A 7904-nucleotide genomic window follows, 5' to 3' on the forward strand; every position below is an offset into this window, starting at 1 on the left:
TGGGGTGTTCAGAGCTTTCTGGGTTTGGTATCCAATTATCAGTGACTGCATATTATGTCTGCTCTTTTGTGACTGGGTTATCTCACTCAGGATGATATTCTCTAGATGCATCCATTTTCTTAAGAATTTGGTTAAGTCATTGTTTCTGGTGGCTGAGTAGTATTCCATTGTGTATATATACCACAATTTTTGTATCCATTCATCTTCTGAAGGACATCTGGGTTCTTTCCAGCTTCTGGTTATTATAAATAGGGCCGCTATGAACATTGTGGTGCATGTGTCTTGTCAACACACAATCTTAAATGATCAATTTATTTGTTTTAAATAATTTTGGTAAATTATTTTTTTTAATTTCTTTTTCTTTTAATGGAGCACTTAAAATTAACATATTTTCCCCTGATCCTTGAGTTGAACTCTGTTAACCCTGTGATGATGTGCATATGCAGCCAATTCATTTTTCCCAAAATTAATTGTAAGAATGAGGAATCTAAATTCAGGGAAACATTTTCAGGTAAGATGGAGCAAACATTTCACACAGGTGAAAGTGGTGTTTTGAAATTAACATTTTTAGAGAAATCCTCTGAGAATTTTCTCTAGTTTAAGTATTATTGTTGGTCAATTCCCTTGATTTTGTATTTGGATAATGTGGATTGTTAGATATGAATGATTCCTAAGGTTTCTGACAACATGAGGTACGGAGAATGTAGAAATATATAAACATATCACATCTTCCTAAAACCACATTATCAGAACATTTCTGTAGCTTTACAGTAACAAGAAGTTACTGTACTGGGATGATGTTATCCATGATCTTTATTCAACTTACTATGCATTTTGGACCAGCATTCTTCACTATCTACTTTTCATATGTTACACCCTTGAATACTGTGTTTTATCTGTTATGATTTACTAGTGTAAGCCAAATAGGTCTGATAAAGTCACTTATCAAGGGATTAGGTAAAGAGACTCTGATGACAGATGGGTTGACTGGCAAGGAGAGTGTAAGAGATAAAACATTGGATGTAACAGGGCACAACTTTGTTGAGAAGTTTGGCTGTGAAGAGGTCCCAATAGAGCAGTAGCTGCAGCAGAGAGCTTATGGGAAGGGAAAGGTATCCTTTTAATTAAAGACATTTTTACTTGTTGCAAATCAATTTACATATCTATCCTTATGTCCTGAAAATTATCATTTGATTCTTCTTTCCAAACGATGGATAAAAAGCGTGTCACTATCCTTAGCTCTCCCACTCTGATCATCCTGTTTGTGATCTTTGAGCATTTTTATTATAACTATTTATTGCATGTATATAGATATGTGTGCCACACTGGAATTTAATTATCTACATCTTATAAGCAGAAAAGAAAACAATATAATCTTACCAGATGTAGTAAGATATTGCGAGTTCTAAGATGATCATGGTAGGGTAGTATTTATAGTGTTATATTAAATACCTCAGGACTATAATATTCATAATCACTTTTCTGCAAATTAACCACCACTACTTAGATGTTTCCTCATTTTACAGGATAGACTCTGAATTAACTATGTATATTGATTTTATTTTACTGGTGTCCTGATTCTAATAACATTATATAATTCTGTTTGAAGTTTTGAACAAATTTTCAGGTAAGTAAATAATTTTGTGAATACTTACCTGAGCCCTAACTACGAGTCCTGGCTATATACCTGTAGGCAGAAGGAAAAGAGGAGACTTCAGGGTCATTCCCTCTTTCTGTTTAGTATCTCATGAAGTTGGAATCTAAAATTGAGTTTTTGCTTAACCAAGCAGCTAAACATTCAGTATGAAACATTTTAAGCAGATAAGAAATTACTTCTGGACCCACAAAAAAATACCTGAGCACAACACAGTTAATGCCTCATGGAGTGTGAAGTCTATGTCTGTACTATTTATGAATTAAGCAAGGGAAAAGCAGCTGCAGGAGTGACGACCTATTTGAAATGAATCAGACTCTGTCTTTGAGGATCATAAGAATTTCACATTCTAATATTATGAATCATCTTAAGCTCTCTTTTGAGTTCATTCACTTCTGTCACTTTTTCAAAGGATATATTCTTCAAACATTTTCCTCCACAATTAATCATGACTGAAAAACTCTGTGGTGAATAGAATAATAACAGTGCACTCTGACTGGTTTCAACTTCACTTAAATTATTTTCTAAATAGCTTATTTGTCCTGTCAGCCATGACTTTTCCACTTCAAATGTGATTATTATTATCTTTTCTGCTTTCAGGGAACAAAGATAATTAAATTCATAAACCTGATTAGGGCCACATTATTTTGAAAATATAATCAACCTTCATTCAAAGATTTGTCAAGAATTAATCAGTTTTACCACTTTATTACTTTCCTTTATTTTCTCTGATACAGGATGGTTAAAGGGCTATGACATCCTATTTATTTAAAATAATATGTCCTTGGGGAAGTCACAGCAAAGAACAGTCTTCTCTAAAAACTAAATGGTATATGATAATTACATGAAATAATGCATGGATGACAATTTGAAGTCGTTTCTGAAGAAACACCAGACATTTCGTAAGTATGTAACCATAGATTATTTTCCCCCGAGAAATAATAAATATATATTCAGCTATTTTGATGACTGCCAAATAATATATACTCAATGTAAAAATTTTGATAACTGAAAAGGATAAATTAGGACAATCTCTAGAGAAGTCCATTATACCTAATTACCATTAACATGTTGCTGTTAAGATAATATATATATGTAAAATTATCTATATATACACATATATATATACATACATATATATATATATACACACATATATATATACATACATATATATATATATATATATATATATATATATATATATATATATATATATATGTATAAAGTTTAATCTCAGAACCCAGTATTTATATGGTCAAAAATTGACTACATAAATACATATACATGTGCACACAGGAACACATATAGTATCACCAGATAAATCAAATATATATATATATATATATATATATATATATATATATATATATATATATATATATATATATATATTCCAAGTTAGTTGTCTATAGTGAACTAGAGTGATAAAATAAATACTTTACAATATGTACATCTTTGGGCCAGTCAGGTGGTTCAGTGAGTAAATGGCTTGCCATTAACCTGAATAATCAAAGTTTAGTCTCTGAAATCCACATGATGGAAGGAGAGAACCACCTCTCACAAGTTGTAGTCTAACCTCTATGTTTGTTTAAAAATAGTAAAAAGAAATTCAAAAATTATGAAAGAACATATCCCCCACAAAATAAATTTTAAAAAGGCAAATTTTAAAAACAACCAGAGTTAACTTATTATGCACATTTTATCTATATGTTTGTCTATGGTTATACACATAATACTTATAGCCCATGCGGTTTAAACTACCATGAAAGCCTCTTCGTAGAAACAGAAGGCCTTTATAGCACATGCAGGTTATGTTGGAGTACTCCTCACAGCATCTCACAAGATGACTGTCCGGCTAATATCTGAATACAGGCATATTTCTCTGTGTTTTCTTAAACCATATGAGAAATGAAAGGACTATTAAATACCCTGCCTAGAGGTGTTTTCTTTAGAGCTTTTAATACTAGTAATAAGAAGTATAATGTAAAGAGTGTTAATATGTCCTAGGTACATGAAGCCTCACATTTCCAGTAGTGTGAAGAAGCATCAGGCAGAGGTGACATCAGCACGCTGTGATGCTAAAAGCATTCATATCCAGTGGGGTTGTTTTCACAAGCAGGAATGGTGTATGGCAGCTAAAGGTAAAAACCTGGCATCTGAAAAAATCTGTTCAAGGGAAAAAAAAAAAAACTAATGGCTACTGAAAAATGGATATAGAAAATGTGGTACATATACACAATGAAATCTTATTCAGCTATTAAAAGCAAAGACATCATGAATTTTGCAGTCAAATGGATGGAACTTGAGAATATCATCCTGAATGAGGTAACCCCCAAAGCATATGCATGGTATATACTCACTTATAAGTGGGTATTAGCCATAAAATACAGGATACCCACAATACACTCCACAGACCCAAAGAAGCTGAACAGGAAAGAAGACTCAAGCAAGGGTGATTGAATCTAACTTATAAGAGGAAATTAAAGTCATAAGAGGCAGATGCAGGGAGGGAACTGGAAGAAAGAATGATTTGGAGTTTCAGGATATGGCAAGTAGGGAGAGACAGGAGAGATGTCCAGATGGTCATAAGAATGAATGGAATCTGCAGTTAACAGGGATGAGGGTTAAGAGAGCATTTAGAGTAAGTGCCTAAGACCTTGGATATGGGAGGCTCCCCAGATTCAGTGAGGGCAACCTTTGCTGAGACTCACAGCAGTGGGGATATAGAACCTGAAGAGGCCTCCTCCTATAGCCTGGCAGAAACCTCAGTGGTAGGACAGGGACACCAACCAACCCACAAAAATTTTGAACTAAAATTCTTCCTGCCTACAAGAAATACAAGAACAGAGACTGAGTTAATGGCCAACCAATTACTTGCCCAACTGAAGACCCATCCCATGGGCAAACACCAATCTCTAACACTATTAATGATATTCTGTTATACTGGCAGACAGGAGTCTAGCAGGGCTGTCCTCTGAGAGGCTCCACCCAGCAGCTATCTCAGACAGATGCAGACACCCTGAGCCAAATAGTGGATGGAGCTTTGAAACTCTTATGGAAGATTTGAGAGAAGGATGAAGGGCCCTAAAGAGATTAGGAACTTCACAGGAAGACCAACAGAGTCAACTAACCTGAATGCTTGGGGGAATCTCATAGCAAAAGAGCATACACAGGCCAGACATAGACCCCCACCCTGTATGTAGCAGATGTACATGGGTTTTCTTGTAGGTCTTGAAAAACAGGAGTGGGGGCTATCCTGACAGATGTTGCCTATCAGTGCAGGCCTCGGTGAGAGAAAAAGCACCTAGCCCTCCAGAGACTTGATGTGCTAGGGTAGAGGGATACCCAGGGTGGGAGGCTCCACTCTCTCAGAGGAGAAGGGAGAAGAGGTGGGGGAGGGACTGGGGGGGGAACAGGGATCAGAACATAAAGTGAATAAATATAAAAGAAAATTTTCATCTTATAGTAATGCAAAAATGTGTGTGTGTGTGTGTGTGTGTGTGTGTGTGTGTGTAACAAGAATTCTCACATCACTCTCAAATGTGAATGTTATCCCCACATTTCAGAAGAGAAACACAAGAATCAGGAAAGGTATAACAATTTATAAAACATTCACCTTTCCAAATGGACAGTCCTCCACTTCAAAACTCTGATGAGCATGTAATATATCTCATCAAGTTGGATTAGGGCCACTTATGTACCTCCTACCACTTTTGAAGCAACAACCCCTGACTAAGAAAGTATAGCTAATGCTCAAATAATATACAATGTCAAAACAAAATTAGGAAGAAGAATGAACCTTCATGGGACAAAGGAGGCTAGGATTATTGGTATGGAAGGAGCAAAAGCCAGAATACTGCAGCCGTGCAATGATAGAAAAGTACATGAAATTGATTAAATTATAAAAAACCAATAACTAAATTGTATTATGGAGTAAAAAAATTAATTATGACTGAAGAAACCATGGAGTTCTCTAAGAAATAACCAATATTGTAAAATGGAGAGGGCTCACTTGATTGGAAATAAAGAGAAAAGTGCTGTGGAGAAAACGTAAGAGCTAAGAGCACTTTCTTCTCCTACAGAGGACCTGGGTTTGGCTTTTAGAACCCCCTGAGTGGCCCACAGCCACCAGTAGCTCTTGATTCTTACTGGCTTGTTCTTCATGGAATGCTCAACCCATTTTATTATATTTCAAGACCACCAGCCTTAGCAGTGTCATCACACACAGTGAGCTGGCCTCCATACATCAATCATTAATCACAAAAATGTACTAACGAACTTACCCAAAGACCAATCTAATGAGGTCATTTTCTCAACTGTGGTTCCTTTTTCCCAAATGATTCTAATTTGTTGACATAAAGTGAGCAAATATAATACCCATCCAGGTACAAGAGGCCAAATAGATAAGATCAGAAAAGAAACATCCCATGCCATATTTCAGTTAAAACACCAAATACACACACACACAAAAAATACCAAGAAAGAAAGAAAGAGAAATGAATGATGCACAGGAGAATGCCAAAGTCACACATATAAAGGCAGGCCTATCAGAATTACAACTGGTTCATCCTTGAAAACTTTAAAAAACCAAAGAAGTTTGGATCAGTGTAGTCTAAGTTCCCCAAGTGCACAGATGTCTTTACCCATGAAAAGGTATCGTAATAGAAGAAAAGTTCTTGTGACAGAAGTTCAATAAAAACACCATATTAGCAGCCCAGGCTGAGAGCAAGGAGCTATATCAACAGAATAAACAGCACAGGACCAACTATTCTGTTCTGAATATGGAACAGCTGGAGCTGATGGACCAGTTGAGCAGTGTGGAGAACCAGCTGGATGATGCCCTGAGTCAGCTGCGCCGCTTAAGAAAGACCAGTATCTTCAGTGCCACTTTTACCATTTTAGATGAGGGTCCCTTGGGTATTATCAACAATTTCAGGCTGGGCTGCCTCCTCGTGGTTCTAATGTGATGGACTGAGACCAGTGCCACCTGGGGACAGACAGCCTTACTGCTCTTTAGTTTGTCCAAGGTAGCTGATCTTCAGTTTCAGTTTCAGTGGTCCCTTTGGGGACCATTCCTATCTCAAGTCCTTGACTGGTAATGGTGTGCTGCTGTTGTTTTCCGATGGTAGCCACAGCGTCAACTTAAATAACAAATATGACTGTGGGATGAAGGCCTTTCTGGAGTGTTTGCAGCAGTTTGTGGAAGAGATTGAGAAAGATGAGAGATACCCCTGCCTGCCCTATAGCATCCATGCGGAGGAAGGGGTGATGGAGGATGCCTGGGGCAGTGGGGAGTGTTGCTCCATCAGGACCCATCTGAACACAGAGGAGGAGTGGTCTAGGGCTCTGAAGTTCATGCTTACTTACCTGAAGTTGATCATTGCTGGGGCTTCCTTGAGGTTTTCCAACGTTCAAGTTGGACTTAACCCCTGACACCATTACTACCTTAGGCCCCTGAGTGCCCGGGTTGTATGAACCAGCTGAGAACGAGTTTTAAAATATTGCCTCCCATCCATTGTTGACACCTAACACCAGGGTGACCCAGATGTCACTAGCTGCTGCTGTCCTTACATTCCCTCTCTTTCCTTTGTATCTTTTGCTTCTTGTCCCCCTACACCCAGGCGTTCAAATGATGGGAAAAAAATCAGAGACTGAGTTCGTTGTTGTATAGTATAATCCTTTCCTTTTTATCTCTAAGATGATTTCAATGATGATTAAATGATTAAAATTAAAAAAAAATACAACTTATTAAAACAAAAAAAAATCAGTCATGAGAGAACAGTTTTTTTCTCTAAGTGCTTAGATTATGAAATCAAGATCTCAATAACTCTGAGAGGAATCTCAGCACCTTGGAAATGCAAAAGAAAGCACACCCAAAGTTGGCAGGCACAAGGAGATAATTAAGATGAGGGCAGAAATCAGTGAATTGGAAACTAAATTTAATTGCATAAAGTGAAGAGTGGATTCTTTGAAAAAGTTAACAAGTTTGACAAACCCTTAGCCAAAATAACCAAAAGAAAGTAAAGAAGAGCCCAAACTAATAACATCAGAGACTGAAGCACAGACATTCCAACAGATAATCAACCAAATCCCGAAGATTATAAAAATATCAGTTTTAAAGGGCTACATTTCACTAAACAAGAAAACTTTAAAGAAATGGATGAATTTCTAAATGTATATGATTTACTGAAGTTAAAACAAGTAGAAACAAAATTTTAAGCACATATGTCATAAGCAATAAGACTGA

The 7904-nt window shown here is 36.6% G+C and overlaps 1 pseudogene across 1 annotated transcript; it reads left to right on the plus strand.

Annotated features, from left to right (window-relative positions):
- The first annotated feature begins 687 nt into the window (after positions 1 to 687).
- LOC308414860 (beclin-2-like) lies at positions 688 to 7090 on the plus strand (annotated as a pseudogene). Its single transcript has 3 exons — positions 688 to 692; positions 3665 to 3798; positions 6371 to 7090. The product of its transcript is annotated as a beclin-2-like (transcript).
- Positions 7091 to 7904: the final 814 nt, after the last annotated feature.

This window comes from Micromys minutus, assembly GCF_963924665.1.
Source record: "Micromys minutus genome assembly, chromosome: X".
NCBI classification, from domain to species: domain Eukaryota; kingdom Metazoa; phylum Chordata; class Mammalia; order Rodentia; family Muridae; genus Micromys; species Micromys minutus.